Source organism: Polistes fuscatus, unplaced genomic scaffold (assembly GCF_010416935.1).
Source record: "Polistes fuscatus isolate 324 unplaced genomic scaffold, CU_Pfus_HIC Scaffold8, whole genome shotgun sequence".
NCBI classification, from domain to species: Eukaryota; Metazoa; Arthropoda; class Insecta; order Hymenoptera; family Vespidae; genus Polistes; species Polistes fuscatus.
In genome coordinates, this window is record NW_025113162.1 from 688,143 (window position 1) to 706,432 (window position 18,290).

General features: G+C 36.6%; 1 protein-coding gene and 1 long non-coding RNA gene across 3 annotated transcripts in view; one reads left to right on the top strand and one right to left on the bottom strand.

The window, feature by feature from the left end:
- Positions 1-12,333, top strand: part of LOC122524735 — a 38,214-nt gene extending 25,881 nt beyond the window's left edge. Inside the window, exon 2 of the long non-coding RNA XR_006305614.1 lies at positions 12,240-12,333. This is a non-coding gene — a long non-coding RNA (uncharacterized LOC122524735). The remainder of the gene's footprint in view (positions 1-12,239) is intronic.
- The window catches only part of LOC122524733 (bifunctional heparan sulfate N-deacetylase/N-sulfotransferase), a 324,826-nt gene that overhangs the window by 206,032 nt on the left and 100,504 nt on the right, over positions 1-18,290 (bottom strand). The window lies entirely within an intron of this gene.

The window sequence follows — 18,290 nt, forward strand, 5'->3', positions numbered from 1 at the left end:
GGAGATATGTTCACAAGAACAAGCCTGTATAAGGTTAGATGTCATTAACAGAGTCAAGTATGTACAATATGTCGAAGGTATGTTTCGTGACAGAGAGGGGAAGTGGGGAGGGGGAGGAGTGGAAGAATGCTATCTATTGTTAAATACACGATGTACAACTTCAAAGGACTCGTACAAATGATATGAAAATGCGAATCGTCTTGTGTTGGACATATTACGCAGATATCCATGCTCGAGAAGAAATGTTATAAGCAAACGAGGATTAAATAGAAAAGTTTTTTTGCTCGTTGACTTTCGATCGATTTGAGGATTATCGTCACGGTTAACCGAAAACATTTTTCTCAATTATACAGGTCGAGGCTCCTCCTCTCCCCACCCCCCCGCCTCTTTTTCAATGAAGACCACCCTCGTTCGTGCCAGTTCTCTCGTTGAGTTTGGCACCGATGTCGAATCCTTTTCATATCTATCTATAAATATATGTGTGTGTATGTACGTATGTACGTATATGCGTGGAAACCTCGAATATCGTTTTAGATGATTGAAAGAAAATAAAAGGAAGGAAGAGTTCAACCACCGATACTTTCGGTGTCGTCTAAAATACGTTTCTGTGAATAAGAATTTGAAAAATTTGCATTTCAAGAAAATATCAATTATTTAAAATTTACAGTGAGAGCGCGCGTATTTACGGATACTCCTATAATTCACTGTATCGTTATACTTTTTTTGAAAGCTGTTTAAAGTTATTTATTTATATCAAAGAATGATATTCGGTGATTATTAAATATTCAAACACCCTCTTTCTTTCAACCCGTAACAAAAAAGGAAAGAAAGAGAGAGATAGAAAACAATAATGTTTGTATACGTGATGTTTCTTAGAAGGTTCGATACGTAAGTGTAGAATAGTCTTCGAGAAAACACATATATCCTCAGTGCGTTTACTATCTTTCCACACACGTACGTCCACTTCTCTTCCACGTCGGGTTTAGGATATATCGTTCGATTCGAGTCGATGCCAGCGACCTGGAATTTGCATTTTCCCGGAAAATACGAGCTTGATGGAGCTGCACCAAGTGGGAGGAAGCTGGAAGTAGAGAAGGATAGAAAATGAAAGAGAGAGAGAGAGAGAGAGAGAGGAAGTTTCCATCGTTGCTCTCAGCGGGCTAGACGTGCAATCCGGAACGATTTTCCCGTGGGAATAAGCATCGACAGCACCGTAATTAGATGCGATCCAGCACGATTTCGTTCTGTGCACTCTGTGCAACCGTTTCTACGCCGATGTCGACCCGCTTTTCGTTGACATTTATTTATATAACTACATAGTACATCGACGTTCGAGTACTATATCCATTATATACGCATGTATATACAACCTCCTGATCGAGTATTTACGATCACACACATCAACACGTTTGTGTCGTTCTATCAAGTTAGTCGCACGATTGCTCGAAGGGCTGGCTGGCTGGCTGGCTGGCTGGCAGGCTGGCTGGTTGGTTGACTACCTTTTCGAAAATCTATTCCATGGTAGAAAACTTGAATTTCTTAGGAATGTTGGTAAGTATTTATACATTTGAAGACATTATGAAACACCTTTCGAAAAACGTTCCAACATCTCGGGAGAAAAATCATATCTTTCTTTTTTTTTTTCGATGATTCCACTTTTTCAACTTTGACCTTTTTTTATTCCATTGACGAATTAAAACATACTACCCGTTCGATATTCGTAATGGTGTGCTAAAACTTGTTAATCATTCAAGCATCTCTTTTCCAATCATTTCCTCTTGCCTTATCGACGTGAGTATACTGATAATTACGCGCATCAATATTCATTGTTAGATAAATTTAATATATTATGTATAAAGCAGAGATATATATATATATATATATATATACAGGTATATATCACTTTTGAAATCATACACGTATCTATATAAATGTTTAATTGTACGATTAAAAGTGTAGAGCGATCAAAATGAGATGTTTGAAATTCGATTGTAAAATTTCATTCATTCTTATTTATCAGGAATGGTACGTTTTTTTGAATGAGAAAGAGAGAGAAAGAGATTTTTTCCTGTTGTTTAGCGCGGAGACACGTTTAGTGAGGATTCGAACAAAGGGTGAAGGGTGAAGGGATTCGACAATGATCGGATACGATTCCGCTCGTTCGCGAAATACGCGTCCGGGGTAATAGGTATCTCTTGCACGTACGTTCATATGTGTATGTATATGTACATGTATATTATCACGCACAGCAGGTACACACATACATATGTATACAGGTACGTGTCAGAGAAAGAGAGAAAGAGAGAAAAAGAAAAAGAGAGAGAGAGACAGAGAGAGAATAGTTATAGTAGCGTTCGAAAATGTTTCGAATTTGAGAGAGGCCTGTAATGGCCTCGTTCGACGCGACGACCAAAATAAATCGAATTAATGTTACGCTAGGACCATCTCTGGGGAGGAAAACACAATGTTGCATGAAAAATTAGCGGATATGGCGCAGACGCGAGACGAGACATGCGCGATAATTACAATGTCACCGATTCGGACCACGAGTTTCGAGTCTCACACTAAACTCGCACTAAACTCGCACTAAACTCGCACTAAACTCGCATTGTTCTCTCTCTCTCTCTCTTTCTATCTCTCCATCTCTTAATCCTATTGGTCGATACGTTATTTTCTACGCATTTTTTCTCACTGCCCTTGTCTTAATCCCCCATGTGTATTTTTATCTTTTTTATTTATCGATAATCGCAACGTAATCGAGCAATCGTACGCTTCAATTTCCGTCTCTAATTTCGTTTTCCAGACTCGGTCGTGCGGATCCAGGAAAAGATTATTGACAATTCGAAGCTCTATGGATTAATCGTGCGAGAAGCGAGAATCAACGATATAAAACATTCAATAATTCCCCTCCATTCAGACGATAGATACAGATAAAGAAAAAGAGAAAGATATATATTATAGTATATGTATATATATAGAGAGAGAGAGAGGAAGTATAGTTTGTTTTTTTACTTTTTACGAAATTTGTCCTGACAAAGAAGGCAAATCGTCGAGTTATAGAGGCAGAAAGAGTATTCGGGTAGGCTGAGTCTACCAATGTTTAAACGGTCTTCTCTAAATGCAAATCGAGTGGGATTACTGAGAAAGGGATGAGCTACTTTCACGGCGCGGCTATAAGGTTCGACCCGTGCTTCTGTGTAAAAGAGAAACGATAAGATAGAAAAGGAAGGAAAAAGAAAGGAAAAGAAGGCAAGAAAAAGAAAGAGTCAGAGATAAACTTTGATAAAGAGTAAGTAAAAGAAAAAAAGGCGGGAGAGAAAGAGAAACTTGCATTGAGTGTTCAATGACATTTCGATGATCTCGGGTTATTACTCTTATACGTAGAATAATGACAGGGGTAGATCGGATCTGAAAAATTCTGGTTGGGTTAAAGAATAAAGTGCAATTGCATTTGGCGGATGCATCAGTGCATCTACGTGAAAAAATAAGGTCATACGAAGTTAGGACGTATTATGCCATATGATTTTTATCTCTCTATCATTTTTTTTCTATTTTTACTTAAAAAAAGATCAGTTACCTTTTTCTAGTTCCCAGAATTACTATATATAAACGTATATCGATCGAATTCGGATAAACCCGGAAGTGTTGCTTCGTCGAAATTGTTTTTCTCTCGTTCCTTCTTCTTTTTCTTCTTCCTTGTTCAAACTCTTAACCCGCTTTTTCGTTGTTGTTTTTTTTTTTTTTTTATATATATTTTTCTATCTTCTCGTTCCATCGCTACTGGAACTCGTACTCGTAATTTCGTCTGTTCGAAAGGCATCGTGAATGAATAAACGAACGAACGGAGTGCATACTATACAGCAAATATAATCGTACGTATATATATATATATATATATATCGGATTGGGTCGGCGTGTGGAAAGCAAACCCACTCGCGGTAATAAAGCGAGCTAGCAGGAAGAGAAAAAGGAGGAGGAAATTTAGCTAGAACCGAGCTTTTTATTACCGACGCTAATTTACCTTCCGCAAAAGTTTCACCAATTTACGAGAGCTAACCGTGAGACTACGTCTAAACCCTCCTCACCCTTTTTCCATCTACGTCTCTCCCTCCCCTCTCTTATTCTCCTTTTCTATATCTCCCTTTCTCTCTATGTCTATCTCTGTTTCGTTTCGACCCACAACCACCGAACCACCACCCCACCTTCTGTCGCCCAGTGCTTCGAGAACCTTTTCGTTTTTTTTCCACTCATTCCTCCCTTTCTCTTTCTCCCTCTCTCTCTTTCTCTCTTTTTCTCTCTTCCATTTCATCTATCTTTATCTACATAGTAGTCCCTTTCCCCCCCCACTTCCACCTACATTTTTTCCCATCTCGCAAACTCCACTGTCAAAACTTGTACGCGTTCGAATGCACGATCGGTGGCCTACTTGTTCTGGCGTCTAGCCCGAAAAAAAAAGAAAATAAACGAAATTCACGTTTTAGGATTGGTCTAGGAATTTCCATTGACTTCATCGCGATAAGAAAAGAGATATTGATTTTCTTTCCTTTTTAATCGAAATAAACGTTGTATTAATTAATTTGAAAATCTGTGATCGTACGATTTCCTAATCATGTTATTTTCTAATTCTGTTTTTATTTGGATAGAATTAGAGAGTGAAAACAAAATAACAAAAGCGAATAGGATGACCATGTTTTTTTTCTGTTAGAATAGCCAGACTACAATAATATGACACGTATAAAAGAATCTGACTTTTTCAATCGCATCATTGCACACCGACGAACGTTTCCATCGAACATGCAGTTCGAAAAAAAGGGATGGAGGCTTGTACGAGGATGGTGGAGGAGGAAGAGGGTGTAGGTGGGAAATACGAGGCTCAGAATGATCGCATCGCGTCGATGAGATGTACGCTTCGTGTTTTGTCAACGAAACATCGAACAAACGTACGAGAATAGTACCTACAAAAGACCCAACGCCCGTGCAATGCGGAGATGCGAATTCGTTCTAATTGCTGCTGTTTCGAGTATTTTCCTCTTTGCCAAAGCGAGGAAGAGAGAAAAAGAGACAAAGAGAAAGAGAGAGTTTCCGAATGCGGGGCAAGCGTGTGTTCAGGCCGATCGGTTAAATTCAACGTTGAGAGATAACATGATGTAGAAGTCCGTAAACTCTGGGATTTTAGAAGAGTACTACCGTTTGTTCGACTATCGCATGAGCGATTTATCGATTTTTCCATTTCCAAACTCTTTCGAGTTAATCACTTTACGGGGACCGAATATTGAACGAATCGAGAAATACATACAAGATATACATATATACATACATATCAATCTATCTATCCACCTTGCGATCCATCCTGAACGCGTTAAAAAGATGTTTTCTTCGCGTTCAACGATAATCCGATTTGTCGAATCTTCTTTTCGCTAGCTGAATGATCGTGCGTGGAATGCGAATCGAACGCGCGGTATCTATTTGTATGTATTCAGCTATGTTTACTTGCCTATACGTATGTACATAGATATATGTATGCATATGTAGGAGAAAGGTGGACTAATAAATTCTGCAGAGAGATGTGTCCACTTAAGAGAGGGTTAGAGGTCTGTTAATTCATCGAGGCTTGAATACCTGCGTCAGCTTTTGCATTGGAATTCTGAACACTCGTATACACGTGTGTTACACGTATATTACGTAACACGCACACAACAATATTTTTAACTAATCTAAAAAATAATTCGTTTTTTATTTTTCAAAGTAATTATAGAAGGTAAAATTCGAGTAAAAATCGACATTTCATTCGTACCAAGTTCGATTTTATTTGTCTGATTGAATTACTCACGCGAAACTGTCGTAAGAAAATCGATCTCGATTGCGTCGTTGAACTCAAATACCCTGGTCGATTTCTGAAGTTAGACAAAAGGAAAGATACGTAAGGTAGATATACATAGCTTGACCGTATCTTATTTTATTAAACATTCTAGAGCGAAAGTTGGAATCGATAAGAAGATGAACGTCAATATTTTTACGACAGTTCATTGGCCTTTCGCGACCTGATATAACCCGAAACATGTGTACATATATGTATGTATGTGTATATACGTTAGCTTTAATTTGTTAAATCTGTTAATTCGTGACATAACTCGACTTTGAAAAAGACTATCAATGAATATGAAAAAAACAACGCAATATATTGGACGAACAAGAAAATCAATGTGTTTACAAAGTTAATGCAAAGATTTTTAATAGAAAAAAACGATACATTAGAATATAGATACCGACTGATGGGTACACATAAACAAAACATTAAACAACCGAGATACCATTCTTTCGATTAGTTTAACCTTTTTTCACCCCTTCACCTCTAAGTCGTCATTCTTCTCGGCTTCCGACGAGACGTGTTTAGATGTGTTCCCGTTTTACGTATTAAATGTTTTATATCCACTTTTTTTAACGATGCTGTAACTAATAATATTTCAATAATTATTCGCGTTAGATGTTTCTGTCTTATATCCGATGCTAATATATACATGTATGCACATATATATCATTCGCTAGCAGTATACACACTCGCTCACATATGTGTTTTCATTTGCATAGCAACACAACACGTACACGTATACGCGAAATAAATTTGATACCTTTTTTAATATCGTTTTTAATCTTTCGGTGTTTGAAAAAGACTGACAATGGAAACAGCAACGTAGTACACTGGACAATCGCCGAATAATCTTTTTGTTGGTAGTAGAGAAATAATTGGGATCGATGAAACATATCAAAATTAAGTGATTTAAGGTCTTACATACGTCCAGAATTTTCCAAAAATCGATTTTTGGTTTTTAATAGATTGTTGTTCTCTATAGGTTTAGGCTTATTCCTGTGAAAGTCCATAGCAAATTTCCCATAGATCCAAAGTTATGGAAGAAAATGTGACTGTCCGATGAGAGTTTGGATAATGTCGACAGATAGCTGTCTTTTCTTTGAGACACTTAAAACTTTAAACGCGTTTTTCTCGAAACTATTTTTTCTGCGACGGTCTGCATTATAACTCATACAGTTTTTAATATTTTTTGATGCAAATTTTTTTTCAATATTTGAAATCGTTTTTTCTATAGTTTGCCGAGCCGGATTTTTGATATTTTGATTTGAAAATTTTATGAAAATAATTAGAGTGTAAAATTTATGGTGTAAAACGCATACTTTTTTTTAAACTTTATAAATTGCTAAATTTTCTGAAATTTAGAATTCCGACTTGACAAACTATAATTATAATATTATTTTACAAGAATTTTTTTAAATTTTGTACATAGATCAATATTTACTGAAGATATGAAGCCGACTGTGGAGCAACTTTTTTTTCTTAGTGTTGTGGATCAAGGGATTTTTTATATAGTAATTTTTGTAAGAATAAAGTGAAATAAAATTTTGTATAAAGTTTAAATACCAATAAACAACGTGTAAACAAATTTTTGGCGCTGCTAGACGTATGTAAGGCCTTAATGTTACCAGTTAAAGGTTAATAAAATATATTCGTGAAAGGTATAGTTGAAATTGTTTTTTAACGTTAAATAACAGGAAAAGTAGAATAAGAGAAAAGATAAAAAATAAAGGAGAAGTAGAAACCATATCGTGACTCATTGTGGATCAGAAACCTACTTGCTAACAAAAGAAACGTTGAATTAGAAGGTGGGAGAAGACTTTGTACGCAAATAATGGCGAGTTTTTCATCGCTCGAGGCAGCCCTATCTTTTGCGACACCGATTCTTCTTTTTTTCTCTCTCTCTCTCTCTCTTAATATTTCCATCTCTCTTAAGCTAACTCCTTCCTTTTACGCGACTTTTACGCGTGCATAGATTACAGCCGGAAGTGAAGAAAAGCGGGAAGATATTTGCGCGCGGTGGAATATTTCATTCTTTCTTTTTTTTTTTTGTAATTTTCTTTCGACGACATTTCGTACAAATTTTTAATAGCGGGTATAATAAAAAAAAAGGATTGAGAGAGACAAAAAGAGAGAGAAATAAAATTTCATTTTACCGGTACAACGAGATTGATTTCCTAATCGATATTGCTTTTCTCTCTTCTTTCTGTCTCTCTCTTTCATTTTATTCGTTTATCTATGACACGCGAGAATCGTCGTCGTAGAATAAAAAAAGTTTTTTTTTCCTAAATTCAGAGAAATAAAGCAAAGGTAGATTTCTTCGAAAAAGGTAAAAAGGTAAAATATATATATATATAAAAGAATAGCTTACTCAGAAAGAGAAGTTGCAGGAACGGAGGAAAGGGGGAGAAAGGGAAATCGGATTATACGTCTACGGTTATTTAGACTTTTGCCAAAGAGTCGAGAAGGGTGTTACACCAACTGGAAATAATTAGATCAGTCCAAGCTATATTAATAATCGTATTTTGAAAACAATACACATTTTTCCTGCTATCTTCGGAGTCGGAGCTTTTGCAAGTTCTTTGAAGTAACAGAAAATAAAAAGAAAAGGGTAAGGTAGGAGTTGATATTAAATTCTCGAGATTATTAAATCAATTAATATATTACATATGGATAAATAATGGTCTACCAATAGGGTAACTTAAGCTATCCCTTATTTAATATATCATCGTTAAATTATTTTCGCTCGGAGGAAGGTGGCGGGCGAAGGGGGAGGGGGATGATGAGGGGTAGAACAGTCGTCGGGAAATCGTCCTTTTAAAAAGAAACTTCTTCTCGAAGTCTATGAGAAAGTGTGCACGCGTTACATAGCGTTAAAGCGCTAAACTTTTTTAAAACTCGTACATTATTAGGAAGAAGGAGAGAGAAAAATATTTACTGGGTCTAGAGCGTTTAAAGACGAGAGTTGCCGCCGTTTAGTAACTTCCTCCGTTTGTATACGAGGCGCAAACAACGAAAGAGCAACCGTAAAATCGTTCTATAATTCTTCGTTAACGTTGTTTTGTTTCACTTTGAGAGAACGTTATTCAGAGAGAGAGAAAGAGAAAGAGAAAGAGAAAGAGAAAGAGAGAGAGAGAGAAAGAGAGACAGAGAGGGGAGTACGGCAAGTTCATAAAAGCGCCCGAAGCAATGAAGTAAACGAACGAGAAGAGTGGTGTATGGAGAAGAAGAAGGAAGAGAGGGAGAAATACGAGAAGGAGGAAGAGGAGGAGGAGGATAAAGAAGTAGTGATGAAAGAGGAAGTGGAAGAGCAAAAGACGAGGAAGTGAAGGGGAAAGGGGATGAGTGGTAGGTTCGGCTAAGAAGCAACAAAGTACCGTAATTCAATAATCGACGCTATCCACCGCCGCGTAAAGTACGTTAATCCGATACTTCGTCTCCAAGGAAGTAATTGAGAACGGGTTCTGAAAGTTTTGGCTAGAATACAGGAAAGGAGAGAGAGAATGAAAGAGTAAGTATCTTAAAGGAGAATTGATTCACGCTTGTCCAGCTGTTTGTTTTTCTCCTCGTCAGTCTAAATATTGACTCGTACTACTTATTTGCAATCAAATTTACAAAGTTAATCATTTCTTAATTGATATTATTTCGAAAATCGAAAGTATTTGTATAGGAGAAGAATTGATTCGATTAAAGGCAAACTGGTTTATGGAGAAATTAGAATCTAACAATAAGTGAAATTGGGATTAAAGCGAAGGAAACGGACATAGAGAATGGGATTTCCGGTGCCCGAATAAACCGCTTGTGCTACATTAATGTCCTATGAGCTTGCTTGAATCTCACTCGTTCTCTCTCTCTCTCTCTTTTGAAGATACTAAAGCATCGTAGATAGCAGATGACGCTCTTGGGATGTACCGGGATGTTAATTTAGCTATTACTTATACTATCCAGCAACAGAGAGCTACACCTGAGAGAAGTTTGATCGCCCCTCGTAAGGTCGACAAAGTTACATCTCCGTGGCTTCAAACGGAAGTGCATCTCTCTCTCTCTCTCTCTCTCTCTCTCGCTCACTTCTCGTTTCCTTTCTTCCTTCCTACTATCCATCCTTCCTTCCTTCCTTCCTTCTTGTATACCTCTTTGCCTACTTGCTTGCTTGCTAGTTTGCCTCCTTACTTACTTCCTCCCTGCTTGCCAGCAAGCCTTTCCTATGGGCGCGAATATACGATCGATTTCTCGTTACTCGTCCTTAACATACAATCCCCTTGTAATCCTGTATCAGTGGGTAAGACACGTCGTGATTCTCAACGTAAATCGGGCCAGCTTTTCACGAGTACCGAGCTCAAACAGCTCTTCGTTCATCTAACAATGTTAAATCCACATAGTAAACGCATCTTTCCTTTCAAGTTTTATTGCATTAAGAATTTATAGTAAGTCGGCTTTTATAATGCATGATTATTAAGAATTTATACCTAATCACTCTCCTACTTTTATCATGCTGGCTTTCAAATTAATCTTTTTATTATTTTCTCAGTCTCTTGTATTATTTACGATATGAATTTAAAGAATTTCCTAAGTGTAACATTTTATATTGTCTTTCTTTTTCAACTACTCTAACACCATTACCATAATTACTGTCATTATTTCTATTATTATTATCATTATAATTGAAATTGTTAAATCCGATTATCTCCTTGCTTTCACCCCAGATTTCCCTTATCTCGTCCTACGCTTTTTTTACCCACATTAACTTTATAAATCTTAATTTTCCTTTCCCAACAAGTGATTCTGCGCAATATTATATGCACTAAATCTACACTTGATTATTCAAAAATTTCTTTTATCACTATTTGGACACAATTACGCATAAATAGATACAGTTTCTCCAAAATTGAGTATTTGCTGTTATCTTTTAAAAAAAACATTTCTACTCCTTGTAAGTAATTAATTATATCAATGTTAATTCGTATAAATTAATAATTAATTAAAAGATCAAAAATCGATTACTTGGTATTGCAATGATAAATGAAATACAAATTGGTTCATAATGAAAAACGAACAAACTATTCACTTGGTCTGTTAATGCATAATACGATCGATCCATAGAAATACTTGATGAAAATCAAATATATTCATATATTTCGTCATACACAATTTTCCAGTTATTTACAATATTCAAAGAAGATGAGTTCAAATTACTCTCGAACCAGGCACGTTAACTCGAGTCATAAAAATCGTGTTCACGCATAACAACGTAAGCATAAAGTTACTTATAGTTATTTCGAGAATTTTATTCGTCGTCAACGATCGAGAATACCATCTTCGTTTACGGTGTTCTCAAACGACGTAGTCAAAGACACGAACTCGTTTCACGTTCGTCCCTTCGTTCCTTCATTTGATCGAACGATCGATGGATCGATTGAGAGTATTTTCCTCTTTTCTCAACAAGCTTCTCGTTGCAAGGATACGAGATTGTAGTGGAGGAGGTGTTCGAGAACGTAACGAAAGATTCTTCCGACGTTGATGGTAGAACGTCGAATCCGAGTCAGGAAAGAATCGGAAGTGTTCAAGTGGAAAAGGAAGATCGAAAAAGAAGTAACTAGTAAGGGAAGGTTAGAAAGTTCGATTGACCTTTCCCTTTCTCTTCGTTATAATGTGGGTGTATGACGTTAACGAGTGTCCTCGAAGGACTCGACGAAAACTCTGACGAGAACATTTTTCTATTCATCTATCGTCGATAGAATGTAACGGGATTGGCAACTTTACTACGATCATGAAAACTATCTATAATATTTTGGGGAAAATTTTCAATATTCCAATACCACACAAAATAGTATTTCAAAATTATATTATTAAATATTGTAGAAAATACAATTTTTAATAATCAAATTTAATGGTTTATTAATTATGTGTTAAAAGTTCCATTTTTAAAGAAATATTTGTACAAAATCTACACAATAATTAATCTTTAATTTGGTTTTATTCAATATTCGAATGTTTTATTAATAAACTATTCTAGTATTCGTACAAATTATACTATTATACATTATTAATATAAAAGTTTAGGAACATGTCAACGAAACTTAATATTGTCTAACAAGCTACAGTTTAACCATCATTGGAGTAATCCTTCGTTTTCAAATATCAACCTGAAATGAAAAAGAAAACCTTGCTAGATCGTGTCGAAAAATCTTTGTTAAAGAAACACATAAATCATAATTAGAATCTCTTAGAATAATATATTCTTATCTATATTTATCGAAATCAGTACGTATAAAATAAACATTTCAAAAAAGAAAAAAAAAAAAAAGAAGCTTACTCCCTTTAGTCGTCGTATTATTTTTGTTCTCTTCTTCTTTCTCTCTATTTTCTTCTTTAGAAAAGCTTCCGTTTTCGAGCGATCTGCGAGCTCGGAGACACAGAGGATTACCCTTATACGGTATGGGGTGAGCCGAGAGACGTGGAACTCGACAGAAAAAAAAAAGGAGGAAGGAAGGAAGGAAGGAAGGAAGAAAAGCTGGCCGTTGATCCAGGATGGTGAAAGAAAGGGAAGCAACCCGTCGGATATATTTTTCGGATTATCCCTTCGGTCGACGAGGGATATTACGAGAAGGGATGATGGGACGTAGGACGAGTCGGATATTTCCGAACACACGCGCATGCTCGCGCCTGTTCGATGAGATTAATCGGACGCGAATCGCTTATGTTCTCGCGGAAAGGAAAGCGAATTAAATTACGAACGCATTAGCAGATGAGATATGCCATTACCCTTTGGATATAAACGAAGTTAGGCGTTCTCACAGTTTTCGCGTCCTCGTTGTCGTCCTCCACCTCCACCTCTACCTCCTCCTCCTCCTCTTCCTCTTGGACAACCGGAATTACACGGTGAGAAAACTATTAGTGGAATTGGTGGCTCGCCGTAAAACTCGTTTATCATTTTCACTTAGTTCGAACGTGCGAGTGTATTTCACTCGGTAACTCTATAGTTACGCGTGTAAAATTCACTAACTTTCACAAGCGTTCATTTTAAAGTAGGTACTTTACATTCGAATATATATGCATTTGTGTAGGTACGTGCGTACTACTAAATTCATTCTATTCCAAAAGAGAAAAAGAGAAAATCGATATGACGATGAATCGAAAAAGGAGAAGACACATTCGTAAATTTCTTCTTAGAAGAGGGAAGAAGAAGAAGGAGAAGAAGAAAAAAGGACGATCGTTGAGAGGAAGTAACGGTTGGCATCGTTTCGTTGAAACGGATCGAAGGCCAAACGATAAACCACGTTCGACCTTTCCACCTGACACCGTGGTGCGATAAAGAGTTCCGTAATGTGCTAGTAGGTACACGGAAACATCGAGGGTTGAACGAGAATAGCGACGGGAGTTTGTTGAAGCTTTGGGAAAGAAGAGGAAGTCGAACGACGAGAAAGAGAAACATGGAAGATGGAGGAAGATAGAAACAGAGAGAGAGAGAGAGAGAGAAAGAGGTGCAGTAGGAAGAGAGGAATGTCGAGCTCTGGTAGCTCGATCGGTAGCAGCGAGATCAGGAAGAGGAGGGTTAGTCGGCCTCAGGGTAGGTGGGAAATGAGACTCATCTGCATCCGGTAACATTGTTTCCGTTCTCCCCCATCCTAAAAGGGGAAACTTTCCGTCATGATGCGAGAGGAGTGGGTGAGAAAGCGTAGCCTATTTTAGAACAGGTGAGGACAGGAAATGAATCTGCAGCCGCTGTTCAGGAAGCTGCGGAAACCGTTCTTGATAATTGGCCCGGAGTTGTCGAAAATTTTCGAGAAGCACGTTCGCCATCGGGATAATACGCCGCGCGCAGTTTCATAGGTGTAGACGTGTTCCTTCAAGGAATTTACCTGGATTCCTTGTCTTTCTCTCTCTCTCTCTCTCTCTCTCTTTCTCTCTTTCCTTCTTTAACTTTAATAAACCAAGAGAGTAGAAGTATTTAACACGCGGATTAGGTGTCTTTCATCGATTCACCTAGTTACTTCTTACATTAGTCTGTTCTTATTAACTTTAAGCTTCGGATTTTCTTTCGAATTTTATTCCTAATATTTATTTTATTATTTGAAATCCTAAATTGTATATAAAAAAGGTTTTATTCTTTCTTCGTTGAAACGATTAACGTGTAAATTACGAAACACAGTGACAATGTCAAAATCGATTCTTTTGATAATTTCTTGTCGGTTCGTTTGGCAATGCTTGCTTTCGAAGCTTCCGGCTATCTTTCGTAGAATGAAACTTCAAAGGAGAGAAGTTAGCTCGGTAGTTTAGTTTCTCCTGTTTTTTAACGAACGAGAATATTGACCTCTTCGTTTGAGTCTAGATTATCGATTAGGATCTAGACGATGGGTGAAATGTAAATGGGTTTCCTACATTTCATTACAATTTAACTGGAAAGCAGTTCCCTCGGCGCCGTCGAAGAACCTTCAAGATCCTCTTGAACGTCTTTGTCGGTACCCATAGCGAATTCATTAAATTTGCATACGATAGGAAGCTCGATACACGGAAAATGGAACAAAAATTTCTTCATAACATTGTTCCTATCGATTACAAAAATTCTATGAAATATCCTAACCTCTTCTAAAATGTATAATTTAAGATACCAACAAATTATCTAAAAATAATCTTTTTATTTTTTTCAAGTTATCCCCACGATTATCGTTTTTTAAAAAGATTGCTGAAACGTTTAAAGTTTTAAAGGTTTGCTTTTCACGTAGAAAAGTAATATCTCAACGTAATTAACGATTTAACGATCCAAATCTGGGAAATTATTAAAGGTTTTGTAGATGAAGAGGACTCTTGGGGTTCATTAAGCGACCATTGCACCAAATGGATTTCATCAAATTTATTGCAACTTAAGTAAGATGTTTTTCGTTCTTTGATTAATTCCCTAGGTGAGTCTTGAACTCTCTTGTTTCTTGGTCAATTCTCTTGGCGACTACTCCCTCATTGATTTTCAAGACTCCGAACAGCAATTCACTCGATCGACTTCTTGATGGGAGTTCACGATGCAACTTTTAGCACGTGTTAGAATCGAAAAAGGAAAGAAGAGGAAGAAAGGGAAGGGAAAAAAGAGAAAGAAAAGAAGGAAAACAGACGTTCTTTAATTTAGTAAAAGCCAAGAGTATCTCATAGTCATCGTATGAGACTGTAGTATCATCGTTATCATAAATTGAATATATTTTCGCAGCTAGGTAAATAGATATATCTATTCATATTATACCTTGGCATCTGAATAATCTCAAAACATGATTATGCTTCGTAATGCATGCATGGAACGTGATCGTGCTTCGTAATGCACGCGTGAGTAATCAATATTTCATTATCGCTGCCCTTTTCTTCATCCGAAGGCCAAAATCAAACTGATGTATCGGCAGGATTTATGTTCACCAAGAGAGAATACCGTTTGTATCATTAATCAGTACTTCGTTTCGGTTAGCAATCTGCTGATTTTAAGGTACGAGTATATCGACGAAAAACCTTTCAGCGAGAAAGAGAGAGAGAGAGTGAATAAAGGAGATAAACAAGGATGGAATATCTTAAGTGAAAAGAGAGAAGAAAAATTCTCGAGAAGAAGATTCCTCTTCTCTTCTGTTCTTTCTCTTCACCCTTCCTTCCTTCACCCTTCTTTATAACATCCCCCTCGTGGACCTTTTGGATTAATCGCGAGACGTCTCGAATGGGCTTCTTACTATGTCCTACTCTCCTTTTTCGAGACACCTACCCCGTCGCAGCGTTACAAATGGTATGGTTTTTAAAGCGTCTGCCGTGGGACGGTTAACAAATGTTCAAAGATCGTCGACGTTTTTAAAAGGTACAAGTTCCTTCATTGGTATACTTTTCAAGCTCGTCTCATTAATCGATTTCTCTTTCTTCTAGCGATTATTAATCGATCTGTTATAACTCGAATAAAATTATTCTTTCACCACTTCTATCTATTTGCTAAGCAAAGTTCAATATTATTTGGTTAATATTTAGACAGAATACAGGCAATTGTTTGTTCTCGTATATTTTACATTAATCAATAAGTCCGTGCAGTTTTTTTTCCGATAAATATCCATCTCATTTCTCAAGAACACATAAGATGATTGTTAATTTATTTTTGTTAAAATTAATTACACGGGTATAATAGTATTAAATCGGGATTAGTTTTTCCAAGTGAGAGTGAAGAAATATATACGAATTAGACATGGACAGTAGTAGAATAACGGAGAAGAAGCAAGGAAGAAGGGATCAGCTGGGATTGGAGAAAAGGATAAGAGGTAGGGGTAGACGAAGGTAGGAAATGCAGGTGTAAATCCTCGTGAGGTTCTCGCATCGGTGCATCTCCGGAGTAGGAAGCACTGAAAGGGTTCAGCCTCTAAAATTAAACGTCCTTCCGGTACCATAATGGCGTACTTCGTTAAATAAAGTGAGAAAGAGATGGAGAAGTAAGTTACATAATTTTAAAAGTGATTTATTTAACAACCAGAGTATTTGCATCGATCTAACATTTTCCTTGATCTTATAAACTAGGATTGTTCACTAATTTCAATTTCAATGATGTACCTGTTCGTATTGTTCGAGGAAAAACTCGAGTCAGTCGATAGAAAGTTAAATAAGCTTCAGCCATGAAAGCTTTCTCTTACGAACTTATGTTAATCTTGGTTCTATAGTATTTCTCGATCAAGTTTAATGTTGTTGCATCGCGGAAGAGTCTGCGATGCTTCAGGTAATTTATTATACAGGATGACTTACAAGCATGCTGCCAAACTTCAAGAGCTTGTTCCAGAGAATATAGGGAACAAAAAGTATTATGCTAAATCGTCGAACTCTCGTTAGGAAGTTATAACTCGGTATTCGAAGATAGATAGAGAGAGAGAGAGAGAGAAAGCTTGAATAAACAAAACCCCTTCTTGACTTCTCTTGCCTCGTTCCGCGCTGGATGAAGCTCTGTGTTCAGTATCAAATACGTTTTTAATATGAAAGTCCCTTCTCTTTCTTTAATCTCTTTCCTTAATACGTCATGCACGCATTCCACGCAGTCCACATCAAGCATTTAAATAATTGTATCATAGTTGTCAAGACTTAAATAATAAAATACATTGTTGACTAAAGAACTGACTTTAGTATTACTACAAAACCACTCACACCATATTAATTTACTGTCGTTGGGATTCCGTATAAGACGAACAGTATAATTTCGACTTAAAGAATTAGTTTGAAACGGATTCGAACACTCTGAAGTCGTGTAGATCTTAAAGATCTTTCTTTTCATTTAATTTAACAACTTATTTTAACAATTTATATAAAACATAACTTTAAGATATATTCAAATAATATTCATAATTCGGTATAATTAGAAATACAATTTAGAGTGATAATAATTGTAAGAGAAGACGAGAAGAATCGTATAATAAAATAATATTATATTTCTGGGAAATATATATATATAAGAATAACAAGCTATGTTTACAAAAATTGCAAATGAATTCGCATTAGTTTTACATAACCGCATTCAATTTTTATTCCCAGTAACCGCACTTACGGGACCGTTTCTGGGAGAGCTTGGCAACAGGCACAGGAATCGTCCGAAACAAATAAAAGACGTGGCAACGCCTTGTAACGACTCCAGTGCTAGTTTGCATGTAAAGTGCGGTGTATCTCCTTGTCGCAATAATTTTGTGTTCTACTTTGGAGAATGTGCAGGGATTTCAACAAACCATACCACGAGATATAAAAAGAGAGAGAGAGAGAGAGAGAGAGAAAAATAGTGTGAGAGGACGAGACGAGTATACTTCACCTCGCGAAGCACCAGTTATTTTTCAATGGAATTCTTTTTCTAAATATATTGGAAAATATTTCGAGGAAAAATAAAAATGGTTTTTTTTTCTTCCTCTTCAGGCTGCCTCGTCACGGTTTGTTTTATTTTTTCGGCGTAGTGTTATCAGCTGCAGGGAGATCATTAGAATGTTAATACGCGAATATCACCTATCTTTTTAAATTTCTTCATTTGATTATATTCAAATAATATTTCGCGTTATTATTTTATTTCGATTAATTTATGGTATCGTCACACAATCGTTATTTAAATAACGTAGAAATATTTTTTAACGAGCACGCTTCGTCCAATTCTACTCGTATTTGATTTTTAACTAGTTATTTTTTTTTATTTCCCTTCTTTCTTTCTATTCGTTCATTCTCTCTCTCTCTACTTTTTTTTGTAGAAACGTGCTTGCGGCAAGATCTAAATTTCATCCGGGGAACTTTTATTCATGGTAGAGAGCATCACCCTTTTCGTCCGCCTTCTTGCGGTTGATCGAGCGAACGAGATGAAATGAGAAGATATTTATGGTTAGACTGTGCTCGTGGTTCAATTCTAACGCGTATGATTTTCTACGATCCGAACGAACCGTACAGAAGATAATTTCAATGCGAA